The sequence below is a fragment of the Pan troglodytes genome, chromosome 23, assembly GCF_028858775.2.
Source record: "Pan troglodytes isolate AG18354 chromosome 23, NHGRI_mPanTro3-v2.0_pri, whole genome shotgun sequence".
NCBI lineage: Eukaryota > Metazoa > Chordata > Mammalia > Primates > Hominidae > Pan > Pan troglodytes.
In genome coordinates, this window is record NC_086016.1 from 51,989,428 (window position 1) to 52,000,876 (window position 11,449).

Below are 11,449 nucleotides of genomic sequence, written 5' to 3' on the forward strand. Positions count from 1 at the left end.
TCCTTTGATGAATCCAATTTTTCCAAAATAGATGATTCTGATGATTCAAATGACTCTGATGTTAGTTCTGTTTAGAAATAATTCCAAGAACAGTTTTTATGTTTTATTTTCACATTGAAAATCAGTCAGATTTACCTCAGCCTCAAAGAGTGTGTTTATGTAAAAGTAAATGAACGCTGGCAGTGAGCTGCAATTTTTTTTCCTAGACGAGAAAAAGATTAAGCTATTTGTGTCTTTATGTTTAAAGCGTGTTTCTTGTAGGCAGCATATAGGAAGTCTTGCTTTTTTATTCATTCTGACAATCCCTGTCTGTCTCAAAAAAACAGCTTTATTATTTATTCATTTATTTATTTATTTTGAGATGGAGTTTTGCTCTGTTGCCCAGGCTGGAGTGCAGTGGTGCGATCTCAGCTCACTGCAACCTCCGCCTCCCAGGCTCAAATGATTCTCCTGCCTCAGCCTCCCAAGTAGCTATTATTACAGATATGTACCACCACACCTGGCTAATTTTTGTATTTTTAGTAGAGATGGGGTTTCACCATGTTGGCCAGGCTGGTCTTGAACTCCTGACCTCGTATGATCCCTCCCACCTTGGCCTCCCAAAGTGCTGGGATTACAGGTGTGAGCCACCACGCCTGGCCTAAAAAACAGCTTTATTTGGGTATAATTGATATACAATAAACTACACATATTTACAGTGCATAATCGGATAAATATATATCCATATCCATATAGTATGCATAAACAGCTGCTATGAACATTTGCATATGAATCTTCATATGGACATGCTTGTGTATCCATAAACCCATCCTGCAGGCGGCATGGACGCACGCATCCCTCCTGACTGTGTCTTCTGCCCCTCGTGGCCCCTCCTCCCGCCAGCACAGACCTGCCCTTTGGCCTCCTGCACTCTGCAGGATTGTTTCGAGATTCATCCGTGTTGCGTGTATCCATTCATTCTTTTGTTATTGCTGCATAATGATCCATTGTAGGGCTGTATCACAATTTGTCTTCTAGTTTTTAGATACTACATATAAAGCTGCTGTGAATTTTATATGTAAGTCTTCATACAGAGGCCAGGCGTGGTGGCTCATGCCTGTAATCCCAGCACTTTGGGAGGCCGAGATGGGCGGATCACCTGAGGTCAGGAATTCAAGACAATCCTGGCCAACGTGGTGAAACACCGTCTCTACTAAAAATACAAAAATTAGCCAGACATGGTGGCAGGCACCTGTAATTCCAGCTACTCAGGAGGCTGAGGCAGGAGAATCGTTGGAACCCGGGAGGTGGAGGTTACAGTGAGCCAACGCACCACTGCACTCCAACCTGGGTGACAGAGTGAGACACTGTCTCAAAAAAAAAAAAAAAGTCTTCATACAGAGATAGGCTTTCATTTCTCAAGAGTAATAATAACTGGGAGTGGAACAGCTGGGTTATGTGGTCAGTATAAACACCAAAGAAGAGATTGCTGGAGCGAATAGAGAATCCAGAAATAGATCCACACATATGGGAGCAACCAATTCTCAACAAAGTTACATGGGCACTTCATGGAGAAAGGATTGTCCTTTCAACAGATTGTGTTGGAACAGTTAGACATCCATGTGCAAAAAAATGAACTTCAATCCTTCAAAGATCTAAATATAAAACTTAAAACTTCTAAAAGACAACACAGAAGAAAGTCTTTGAATTAGGCAAAGATTTCTTTGGTACAAGCCCAAAAGCACAATCCATAAAGAACAAATGAGTGAAGTGTACTTCATCAAAAGTAAAAACTTATGCTCTTCAACATACACTAGTAAAAGAATTAGAAGACGAGGTGGGTGGATCACCTGAGGTCAGGAGTTTGAGACCAGCCTGGCAAACATGCTGAAACCTTGTCTCTACTAAAAATAAAAAAAATGAGCCGGGAGTGGGCCGGGCGTGGTGGCTCATGCATGTAATCCCAGCACTTTGGGAGGCCGAGGCGGGCAGATCACGAGTTCAAGAGATAGAGACCATCGTGGCCAACATGGTGAAACCCCGTCTCTATTAAAAATACAAAAAAATTAGCCGGGCGTGGTGGCCGTGCCTGTAGTCCCAGTTACTCAGGAGGCTGAGGCAGGAGAATGATTTGAACTGGGGAGGTGGAGGTTGCAGTGAGCCGAGATCGCGCCACTGCACTCTAGCCTGGCCACAGAGCGGGACTCCATCTCAAAAAAAAAAAAAAAAAAAAAAAAACAGGAGTGAAGTGGCGTGATCTCAGCTCACTGCAACTTGCGCCTCCCGGGTTCAAGCGATTCTCCTGTCTCAGCCTCCCAAGTAGCTGGGATTACAGGCACGTGCCACCACGCCCCGCTAATTTTTGTATTTTCAGTAGAGACCAGGTTTCGCCATATTGGCCAAGCTGGTCTCAAACTTCAGCCTCCCGAAGTGCTGCGATTACAGGCGTGAGCCACCAAACCCAGCCTAATTTTTGTATTTTTTTGCAGAGACGATGTTTTGCCATGTTGCCCAGGCACACACCACTATATCCGCTCTTACAATAGCTGTTTTAATGTCCTTGTCCACTAATTTTATTATTTGTCTTATGTCCGGGCCTGTTTTTATTGGTTGGTTTTTCTCCTGGTCAGTGTCTGGGCGTGTTTCTATTGGTTGGTTTTTCTCCTGGTTAGTGTCTGGGCGTGTTTCTATTGGTTGGTTTTTCTCCTGGTCAGTGTCTGGGCGTGTTTCTATTGGTTGGTTTTTCTCCTGGTCATTGTCTAGGCGTGTTTCTATTGGTTGTTTTTTTTCCCTCCTGGTCAGTGTCTGGGCTTGTTTCTATTGGTTGGTTTTTCTCCTGGTCAGTGTCTGGGCGTGTTTCTATTGGTTGGTTTTTCTCCTGGTCAGTGTCTGGGCCTGTTTCTATTAGTTGGTTTTTCTCCTGGTCAGTGTCTGGGCGTGTTTCTATTGGTTGGTTTTTCTCCTGGTCAGTGTCTGGGCGTGTTTCTATTGGTTGGTTTTTCTCCTGGTCAGTGTCTGGGCGTGTTTCTATTGGTTGGTTTTTCTCCTGGTCAGTGTCTGGGCCTGTTTCTATTAGTTGGTTTTTCTCCTGGTCAGTGTCTGGGCGTGTTTCTATTGGTTGGTTTTTCTCCTGGTCAGTGTCTGGGCGTGTTTCTATTGGTTGGTTTTTCTCCTGGTCAGTGTCTGGGCCTGTTTCTATTGGTTGGTTTTTCTCCTGGTCAGTGTCTGGGCGTGTTTCTATTGGTTGGTTTTTCTCCTGGTCAGTGTCTGGGCGTGTTTCTATTGGTTGGTTTGTTTTCCTCCTGGTCAGTGTCTGGGCTTGTTTCTATTGGTTGGTTTTTCTCCTGGTTAGTGTCTGGGCGTGTTTCTATTGGTTGGTTTTTCTCCTGGTCAGTGTCTGGGCGTGTTTCTATTGGTTGGTTTTTCTCCTGGTCAGTGTCTGGGCGTGTTTCTATTGGTTGGTTTTTCTCCTGGTCAGTGTCTGGGCTTATTTCTATTGGTTGGTTTTTCTCCTGGTCAGTGTCTGGGTGTGTTTCTATTGGTTGGTTTTTCTCCTGGTCAGTGTCTGGGCGTGTTTCTATTGGTTGGTTTTTCTCCTGGTCAGTGTCTGGGCGTGTTTCTATTGGTTGGTTTTTTTTTCTCCTGGTCAGTGTCTGGGCGTGTTTCTATTGGTTGGTTTTTCTCCTGGTCATTGTCTGGGCGTGTTTCTATTGGTTGGTTTTTCTCCTGGTCAGTGTCTGGGCGTGTTTCTATTGGTTGGTTTTTCTCCTGGTCATTGTCTGGGCGTGTTTCTATTGGTTGTTTTTCTTCCCTCCTGGTCAGTGTCTGGGCTTGTTTCTATTGGTTGGTTTTTCTCCTGGTCAGTGTCTGGGCGTGTTTCTATTGGTTGGTTTTTCTCCTGGTCAGTGTCTGGGCGTGTTTCTATTGGTTGGTTTTTCTCCTGGTCAGTGTCTGGGCGTGTTTCTATTGGTTGGTTTTTCTCCTGGTCAGTGTCTGGGCGTGTTTCTATTGGTTGGTTTTTCTCCTGGTCAGTGTCTGGGCGTGTTTCTATTGGTTGGTTTTTCTCCTGGTCATTGTCTGGGCGTGTTTCTATTGGTTTTTTTTCCCTCCTGGTCAGTGTCTGGGCTTGTTTCTATTGGTTGGTTTTTCTCCTGGTCAGTGTCTGGGCGTGTTTCTATTGGTTGGTTTCTCTCCTGGTCAGTGTCTGGGCGTGTTTCTATTGGTTGGTTTTTCTCCTGGTCAGTGTCTGGGCCTGTTTCTATTGGTTGGTTTTTCTCCTGGTCAGTGTCTGGGCGTGTTTCTATTGGTTGGTTTTTCTCCTGGTCAGTGTCTGGGCGTGTTTCTATTGGTTGGTTTTTCTCCTGGTCAGTGTCTGGGCGTGTTTCTATTGGTTGGTTTTTCTCCTGGTCAGTGTCTGGGCCTGTTTCTATTGGTTGGTTTTTTTCCTGGTCAGTGTCTGGGCGTGTTTCTATTGGTTGGTTTTTCTCCTGGTCAGTGTCTGGGCGTGTTTCTATTGGTTGGTTTTTCTCCTGGTCAGTGTCTGGGCGTGTTTCTATTGGTTGGTTTTTTTTCCTCCTGGTCAGTGTCTGGGCGTGTTTCTATTGGTTGGTTTTTTTTCCTCCTGGTCAGTGTCTGGGCGTGTTTCTATTGGTTGGTTTTCCTCCTGGTTAGTGTCTGGGCGTGTTTCTATTGGTTGGTTTTTCTCCTGGTCAGTGTCTGGGCGTGTTTCTATTGGTTGGTTTTTCTCCTGGTCAGTGTGTGGGCCTGTTTCTATTGGTTGGTTTTTCTCCTGGTCAGTGTCTGGGCGTGTTTCTATTGGTTGGTTTTTCTCCTGGTCATTGTCTGGGCGTGTTTCTATTGGTTGGTTTTTCTCCTGGTCAGTGTCTGGGCGTGTTTCTATTGGTTGGTTTTTCTCCTGGTCATTGTCTGGGCGTGTTTCTATTGTTTTTTTTTCCCTCCTGGTCAGTGTCTGGGCTTGTTTCTATTGGTTGGTTTTTCTCCTGGTCAGTGTCTGGGCGTGTTTCTATTGGTTGGTTTCTCTCCTGGTCAGTGTCTGGGCGTTTTTCTATTGGTTGGTTTTTCTCCTGGTCAGTGTCTGGGCCTGTTTCTATTGGTTGGTTTTTCTCCTGGTCAGTGTCTGGGCGTGTTTCTATTGGTTGGTTTTTCTCCTGGTCAGTGTCTGGGCGTGTTTCTATTGGTTGGTTTTTCTCCTGGTCAGTGTCTGGGCGTGTTTCTATTGGTTGGTTTTTCTCCTGGTTAGTGTCTGGGCCTGTTTCTATTGGTTGGTTTTTTTCCTGGTCAGTGTCTGGGCGTGTTTCTATTGGTTGGTTTTTCTCCTGGTCAGTGTCTGGGCGTGTTTCTATTGGTTGGTTTTTCTCCTGGTCAGTGTCTGGGCGTGTTTCTATTGGTTGGTTTTTTTTTTCTCCTGGTCAGTGTCTGGGCGTGTTTCTATTGGTTGGTTTTTTTTCCTCCTGGTCAGTGTCTGGGCGTGTTTCTATTGGTTGGTTTTTCTCCTGGTCAGTGTCTGGGCGTGTTTCTATTGGTTGGTTTTTCTCCTGGTCAGTGTCTGGGCATGTTTCTATTGGTTGGTTTTTTTTCCTCCTGGTCAGTGTCTGGGCTTGTTTCTATTGGTTGGTTTTCCTCCTGGTCAGTGTCTGGGCGTGTTTCTATTGGTTTGTTTTTCTCCTGGTCAGTGTCTGGGCGTGTTTCTATTGGTTGGTTTTTCTCCTGGTCAGTGTGTGGGCCTGTTTCTATTGGTTGGTTTTTCTCCTGGTCAGTGTCTGGGCGTGTTTCTATTGGTTGGTTTTTCTCCTGGTCAGTGTCTGGGCGTGTTTCTATTGGTTGGTTTTTCTCCTGGTCAGTGTCTGGGCGTGTTTCTATTGGTTGGTTTTTCTCCTGGTCAGTGTCTGGGCGTGTTTCTATTGGTTGGTTTTTCTCCTGGTCAGTGTCTGGGCCTGTTTCTATTGGTTGGTTTTTCTCCTGGTCAGTGTCTGGGTGTGTTTCTATTGGTTGGTTTTTCTCCTGGTCAGTGTCTGGGCGTGTTTCTATTGGTTGGTTTTTCTCCTGGTCAGTGTCTGGGCGTGTTTCTATTGGTTGGTTTTTCTCCTGGTTAGTGTCTGGGCCTGTTTCTATTGGTTGGTTTTTCTCCTGGTCAGTGTCTGGGCGTGTTTCTATTGGTTGGTTTTTCTCCTGGTCAGTGTCTGGGCGTGTTTCTATTGGTTGGTTTTTCTCCTGGTTAGTGTCTGGGCCTGTTTCTATTGGTTGGTTTTTCTCCTGGTCAGTGTCTGGGTGTGTTTCTATTGGTTGGTTTTTCTCCTGGTCAGTGTCTGGGCGTGTTTCTATTGGTTGGTTTTTCTCCTGGTCACTGTCTGGGCGTGTTTCTATTGGTTGGTTTTTCTCCTGGTCAGTGTCTGGGCGTGTTTCTATTGGTTGGTTTTTCTCCTGGTCAGTGTCTGGGCGTGTTTCTATTGGTTGGTTTTTCTCCTGGTCAGTGTCTGGGCGTGTTTCTATTGGTTGGTTTTTCTCCTGGTCAGTGTCTGGGCGTGTTTCTATTGGTTGGTTTTTCTCCTGGTCATTGTCTGGGCATGTTTTTATTGGTTGTTTTTTTTTTCTCCCGGTCAGTGTCTGGGCGTGTTTGTATTGGTTGGTTTTTCTCCTGGTCAGTGTCTGGGCGTGTTTCTATTGGTTCGTTTTTCTCCTGGTCAGTGTCTGGGCGTGTTTCTATTGGTTGGTTTTTCTCCTGGTTAGTGTCTGGGCCTGTTCCTATTGGTTGGTTTTTCTCCTGGTCAGTGTCTGGGCATGTTTCTATTGGTTGGTTTTTCTCCTGGTCAGTGTCTGGGCGTGTTTCTATTGGTTGGTTTTTCTCCTGGTCAGTGTCTGGGCGTGTTTCTATTGGTTGGTTTTTCTCCTGGTTAGTGTCTGGGCCTGTTCCTATTGGTTGGTTTTTCTCCTGGTCAGTGTCTGGGTGTGTTTCTATTGGTTGGTTTTTCTCCTGGTCAGTGTCTGGGTGTGTTTCTATTAGTTGGTTTTTCTCCTGGTCATTGTCTGGGCGTGTTTCTATTGGTTGGTTTTTTTTTCTCCTGGTCAGTGTCCGGGCTTGTTTCTATTGGTTGGTTTTTCTCCTGGTCAGTGTCTGGGCGTGTTTCTATTGGTTGGTTTTTCTCCTGGTCAGTGTCTGGGCGTGTTTCTATTGGTTGGTTTTTCTCCTGGTTAGTGTCTGGGCCTGTTCCTATTGGTTGGTTTTTCTCCTGGTCAGTGTCTGGGCATGTTTCTATTGGTTGGTTTTTCTCCTGGTCAGTGTCTGGGCGTGTTTCTATTGGTTGGTTTTTCTCCTGGTCAGTGTCTGGGCGTGTTTCTATTGGTTGGTTTTTCTCCTGGTTAGTGTCTGGGCCTGTTCCTATTGGTTGGTTTTTCTCCTGGTCAGTGTCTGGGTGTGTTTCTATTGGTTGGTTTTTCTCCTGGTCAGTGTCTGGGTGTGTTTCTATTAGTTGGTTTTTCTCCTGGTCATTGTCTGGGCGTGTTTCTATTGGTTGGTTTTTTTTTCTCCTGGTCAGTGTCCGGGCTTGTTTCTATTGGTTGGTTTTTCTCCTGGTCAGTGTCTGGGCGTGTTTCTATTGGTTGGTTTTTGTCCTGGTCAGTGTCTGGGCGTGTTTCTATTGGTTGGTTTTTCTCCTGGTTAGTGTCTGGGCGTGTTTCTTTTGGTTGGTTTTTCTCCTGGTCATTGTCTGGGCGTGTTTCTATTGGTTGTTTTTTTTTTCTCCTGGTCATTGTCTGGGCGTGTTTCTATTGGTTGGTTTTTTTTCCTCCTGGTCAGTGTCTGGGCGTGTTTCTATTGGTTGGTTTTTCTCCTGGTCAGTGTCTGGGCGTGTTTCTATTGGTTGGTTTTTCTCCTGGTCAGTGTCTGGGCGTGTTTCTATTGGTTGGTTTTTCTCCTGGTCAGTGTCTGGGCGTGTTTCTATTGGTTGGTTTTTCTCCTGGTCATTGTCTGGGCGTGTTTCTGTTGGTTGGTTTTTCTCCTGGTGAGTGTCTGGGCCTGTTTCTATTGGTTGGTTTTTCTCCTGGTCAGTGTCTGGGCGTGTTTCTATTGGTTGGTTTTTCTCCTGGTCAGTGTCTGGGCCTGTTTCTGTTGGTTGGTTTTTCTCCTGGTCAGTGTCTGGGCCTGTTTCTATTGGTTGGTTTTTCTCCTGGTCAGAGGTGGTTTTCTCCCGCTTCATTGCAGGTCTGGTTGTTTTTGTCAGCCATTTTGTATTTTACTTTATTGGGTGCAGGATTTTGTTATATTGCGTTAAATGCTGTTGAGACTTGTTTTAGGTTGTAGTAAAGTTAGTCATAGACCGTTTCCTCCTCTTGAGGCCGGCGTTTAAGCCGTGTTCGGGTGGCTCCTAACACGGCTTAAAAGAGCGGCCGTTGTTGTGAAGCCCACTGTTCAGTCCGGACCCTTCTGACCCTGCTTGCTGTTCACTCTTGTTGGTGGAAACACAAGCTGTTCCCAGCCTCCAGGGAGCCCTGGCAGTTCTTTTCCCCTTTGGTTCTCTGAGGGTGGTTTCCTCAAATGCAGATGCAGATCAGTATTCAGCCAAAGACAGGAGGAACCTCCGCAGGTCTGCGTAGCTCCCTCCTCCCCCGCGCTCGGGACATGCTGGAGACCACCGGGCTCTGCCAAGTTCCGACTCCCCGCCCCGCAGCCTGGAAGCCTGGAAGCCCCGCCGTGAGCGAGGGCAGGTGGGGCTCCCTCTTTAGCTTTCACACTTCTGTGATCACTGTCCTGTGCTTTCTCTTCTCCAGCGTCTGAAAACGTCGTTTCGTGCACGGCGTCTGGCTTATGAGTTGTCTGAGGTCAACCTGGTTTCCTTTGTTTTGTTCATCATGGCTAGAAGTGGAAGTGACTGTGAGTCCAGCTTTGTTCTTTCTTTCCAAAATAATTTTATTTATTCCTGATTCTTTGTATTCCCATATCAATTTTAGACTTCTGTTTATCAGCTACTGCAAAAAGCGTTTTGGAATTTTGACTGGGATCATATTGAATTTATAGGTCAATTTGGGAAAATACTGATATCAACATTGAGTTTTCTAATCCATGAACTTGGTATATTTCTCCATCTGTTTAAAAGCCTTTAATTTCAGCAGTGTTTTGCAGCTTTCAGTATACAGGTCTTGTTTTTAAGACCTGTATACTTGTGTACCTGTATACTAAAACAAGCATATTTTTAAAAATTTATCTCTTATTTCATGCTTTCATGCATGCTTTTGGACGTTATATGTGGAATTTAAAAATGTTTCATTTTCTGGCCAGGCGCAGTGGCTCACGCCTTTAAACCCAGCACTTTGGGAGGCTGAGGCAGGTGGATCACGTGAGGTCAGGAGTTCAAGACCAGCCTGGCCAACATGGCGAAACCCCGTCTCTACTAAAAATACAAAAGGAATTAGCCGGGTGTCATGGCACATGCCTGTAATCCCAGCTACTTGGGAGGCTGAGGCAGGAGAAGCACTTGAACCCAGGAAGCGGAGGTTGCGTGAACTGAGATCGTGCCGCCGCACACTGCAGCCTGGGCGACAGAGTGATCCGTCTCAAAAAAATTTGTTTTTCATTTTCTAATTCATCTATAGAAATACAGTTGCTGTTTTTTTGAGATAGGATCTCACTGTTGGCCAGGCTGGAGTGCAGTGGCACAATCATAGCTTACCACAGCCTCAAACGTTTGGGTTCAAATCATCGTGTCTCCTCAGCCTTCCAAGCAGCTGAGATACAGGCACACACCACCGCACCTGGCTAATTTTGTTTGTAAAGACAGAGTTTCACTGTTATTCAGGCTAGTCTTCAAACTCCTGCCCTCAAGTGATCCTCCCATCTCAGCCTCCTGAGTTCCTGAGTAGCTTCGGACTACAGGCTCACCATACTCGGCATTTTTTGTTTGTTTTGTTTTTTGTTTTGTAGAGAACAGGGTCTTGTTTTTTTGCCCAGGCTGATCTCAAACTTGTGGTTTCAAGCGATCCTCCCACCTCAGCCTCTCAAGTACTAGGGTTACAGGCATGAGCCACTGCGCCTGGCCTGTGTTAATTTTTTATTTTTCTTTTTTATCTGGCTGTACTTTGTAGAACTTATTGGGAATGCTTTTCAGAAAGAACCTGCATTTATTTCTGGTGGGAGCTAGCCGTTTTTATTAACCTTGGAACACTTTTTAGGGCAACCATACATCTTGCTTTGCTACAGATAGGTTTGGCTTAAGCCTGTTTCCCCAGCAGTATTATTAATAGCTCCCTTTCACTCTCAGAAATGCCCTGGTTTAGAAAATACATGATGTGGTGACTTCAGTTCTTGGTTCCTGCATGGTGGAGGAATGTCGGGTTCAGCTCCTCCCTGTGGGGGTGACCCATGCTGACCAGGCTAGGGATGGCGCACCTCTCCTGCCCATTTGCCACTCCCTGTGTCCCTTGAAGAGTTCTCCCACTTTCTGGCATGCCCAGTAATACTTTAAAAAGTAAGTTTGTGGTGGGCGCATTGGCTCGCGCATATAACTCCAGCACTTTGGGAGGCTGAGTCAGGAGGAGGGCTCACACCCGGGAAGTCGAGGCGTCACTGAGCTGTGGTCACGCCACTGCACTCCAGCCTAAGTGACAGTAAAACTCTGTCTCTTCCAAAAAAGTTTGTTAGAGGTTTTCTAGAGTCTGGTTTTATTATAGAATATTTATGCTGCCATATTCCTGAAAACATGCTTTTGTTGCTACTTGGTTTTAGTTCCTTAGTAAACTGCTCCGTCTCCTACCCCACATGACTCCATCGTCCTCCGAGCTTGGGCTCAGTTACACCCTTACAGCTCCTGCCCCTGTTCTCCGTCTTGCCCTGCTGTCTCCTGTCTTTGTAACGCCATGTTCCTTCACTTCCAGCGTTCACCATAGCTGGAATCTCACGGTTCTTGGCTGTCAGGTCCCGTGACTGTCTCCTCTTGGCTGCATTCCAGCACGGCGCAGCATCACTTGGGGACGGGGCATTGAATGGGTGACAGGAGGACAGGCTGGAAGCGGTTTTCACCCACAGGACGCCTTTCCCTTCTCAGATGCAGGAGCCACCGTGGTCCGTTTCCTATTCAGCTTTTCGTCTGGGTTGATGATGTCACACGTTAGCTAGAGTTTTTCAAATTCGTATTTCATGTATCAGGTCTTCTAGCAAGGAAGGATGAATAGATCTCAAGGAATTCAGCTTTGCTGATTATAGCAGCTGTGAGTACCTCTCATGAACTGTTTGAAGGATGAGGGCATAAATTCTAGATGAGGCAACCTCTTTATACCATTCTAGGTTTTAATTCATGTTCCCCAATCCTTTATTAAGAGGCCACTTGCATTTTTTTTCATGTCTCTATTTTTTGCTTATTTTGCAATTTGGGGGTATTGTCATCCTGTAAATGGATTGCAGGAAGTCAGAGAACAAGTTTTTCGATTCCAGTTTTCCATTATACAGTTTTTTTCTATACCT

General features: G+C 45.8%; 1 protein-coding gene across 3 annotated transcripts in view; it reads left to right on the forward strand.

Moving 5' to 3' along the window:
* ZBED4 (zinc finger BED-type containing 4) overlaps positions 1-11,449 on the forward strand; it is a 39,366-nt gene that overhangs the window by 22,728 nt on the left and 5,189 nt on the right. The window contains exon 2 of one of the 3 annotated variants that reach the window (XM_024352738.3): positions 8,764-8,866. The exons of the other annotated variants lie outside the window; for them this stretch is intronic. The gene's annotated coding sequence lies outside the window, so the exon portion shown is untranslated. The remainder of the gene's footprint in view (positions 1-8,763; positions 8,867-11,449) is intronic. 3 annotated transcript variants of the gene reach the window in all.